Here is a 2,442-nt window from a genome sequence, read left to right as displayed (position 1 = left end):
AACTTTCATATAAGTCAGCTTCTCAGTCCCGTGCTCACATCTTGTGTCCTAGATGGTGAGGACATGTTTGGAGACGGTGCTGTCAACCCTCTACCCAGGCCACACCTCCACCACACGCGTGGTGAGCTCGCTGCGTTGTGGTGTTTGTTTAATTGTTTGTATGTGTTGGCGTGTGCCTGTCCCTGCTCTTGTGTGTGCCTGTACCTCAACAGTGATGATCTCCCCCGACAGGAGGTTCTCCAACCAGGAGACCTGGAGACACTGGGTGGGGTTGAGGACAAACCAGCGTCCTCCCCCTATCCGGACCCCTCAGGGGCCGTGTCCACCAAAAGCCTTTGGTGGAGGCTGACAGGCGGAGCGCCTGTCTGTAACGCATTCTCTATGGCAGGACGCAAATGCAGCGCGCCTTTTAAAAAACCGCCCGGAGCGGTTAAACGCTCCGTGCGCCTCACGCTTCTAGGCGCGCGCCCCAGTTGAAAACAGTTGAACGCGTTGAAAGCAGTGCACGGAGCGCTCCGCCTTTTAAAAAGGCTTTTGGTGGACACGGCCCCTAAGACTGCTCCTCGCCGCAAGGGGAAGACCAGCTGAAACAGGTGAGGAAGGAGAGGACAGACGGAGACCTCTTTTGGTTTCCCCTCATGGGTCTTCAGTGTCGGTTCATGTTGACCTCGAGGAGCTGCTGACGCGGTGTGTTGAACTTGTGTCCTAGATGGTCTTGGAGTCTCAGGAGGATTCTGAGTCGGTCGTGATATCAGATAGCCCTGCACCCAGGCCACAAAGCCCTGAACCCAGGCCACAAAGCCCTGAACCCAGGCCACAAAGCCCTGAAGCCAGGCCACAAAGCCCTGAGGCCAGGCCGAAAAGCCCTGAACCCAGGCCACAAAGCCTTGAATCCAGGCCCCATCGCCCTGAACCCAGGCCACAAAGCCCTGAAGCCAAGCCCTAACGCCCTGAACCGGGTGAGCTCACTGCATTGTTGTGTTTACCTGCTTTTGTATGTGCCTGTGTGTGTTCCTGCTTTTGTGTTTGTGCTTGTGGTCATGGTTCCCGCGGGTCCTTAAAAAGTCTTAAAAAGTTACTTTTTTTTGTGTAAAATTAAGGGCATAAATTGTCTTAAATTTACTGTAAATTTGCTCTCGGTATTACATTTTGCAAAGGGTTTTTGCAAAAAGGGGAAATTGTCGCACAAAACAAATTACATAGTGTGTCTTTTAATTACGGCATTTTCAGGAGTTTTACGGTACGTTAACGTTGACATCAGTAATCAGTAGGCTAACTTGCTGGCGCTACTTTTAGCTAGTGACGGTTGACATCATTAGGCCAACTTGCGCTGCTTTCAGGATGGGACGGTGCAAATTCAATGAGAAATGGTTTGAGGAGGATAAGTTTCGGGGGTGGTTGGAGAAGGCAGTTGACTACGAGGCAAGGTGTCGTTTATTCCGAAAGGCATTCATACTCCCAGGGGAAAAAATACTATAGTTACTACTAGGGCCCGACCGATATTGATTTTTGAGTGCCGATGCCGATGCCGATTATTTTCAGAGAAAAATTACGATTACGATTTAATCGGCCGATTAAAAACAAAACAAAAAAAAGCATATAAAACGTAGTTTTTGATACCTTAAATATACTTTTGACGAATATGTGAATTGAATGCAGAACCTTTGAGTGTTTTAGCATACATTTACAGTAAAAAATGAGTGTAATGTAAAATGTAAAATAAATAACTAACTCCCAATGTGCTGCGCTCGTGAGCAGTGACGTAACACGTGCGTGCTGAGCAGTATGGTATCACCGTTAGAGTCTACAGTATAACAAATTAACATGGCCTGGGACCTAAAGAAAAACAGGCACAACATGCTCAAACAACGCGTCTTGTGTACATTGGTGAGGTGAGCGCGCAGCTGCCTAAGCGAGCGTGCTTTCATGTTGTACGGTAAAATTCGATCTCCTCTTTTTTACTCCAGCTAAAGTTGTTAGTTAGCAAGGCGAGTAGGAGCGCAATCTGCAGGATACTAAGCACAATAACATTTCTAAAAAAATAAATAAAAAAAATCGGTTGTAATCGGCGTCTTTTTAGCAGATGTTGATTATTTTCAAAAAGGCTATAATCGGCCGATTAAATCGGCCGGGCCCTAGTTACTACAGCATTTACTACAGTATACTATATATTACTATAGTATACTAAAATATACTACAATATAGTGTGGGATTTACTATAGTCATTTTCCAGACATTGTAGTGTACTATGGTAAATACTATAGTAAGTTACTACACAGTGTAGTATACTATAGATTACTATACTGTACTACAATATAGTGTGGGAATTACTATAGTAATTTTCCAGACATTGTAGTGTACTATGGTAAACACTATAGTAAGTTACTACACAGTGTAGTATACTATAGATTACTATACTATACTACAATTTAGTGTGGGATT

General features: G+C 45.1%; 1 long non-coding RNA gene across 1 annotated transcript; it reads left to right on the top strand.

The window, feature by feature from the left end:
* On the top strand, positions 1–950 carry LOC115531063 (uncharacterized). The gene is made up of 3 exons (XR_003973837.1): positions 1–121; positions 232–593; positions 710–950. It is a non-coding gene; the product is annotated as an uncharacterized LOC115531063 (long non-coding RNA).
* The last annotated feature ends 1,492 nt before the right edge of the window (positions 951–2,442 follow it).

The sequence above is a fragment of the Gadus morhua genome, chromosome 18, assembly GCF_902167405.1.
Source record: "Gadus morhua chromosome 18, gadMor3.0, whole genome shotgun sequence".
Classification (NCBI taxonomy): Eukaryota; Metazoa; Chordata; class Actinopteri; order Gadiformes; family Gadidae; genus Gadus; species Gadus morhua.
Note: the sequence above shows the minus strand (reverse complement) of the source record. Positions and strands in the feature narration are given on the sequence as shown.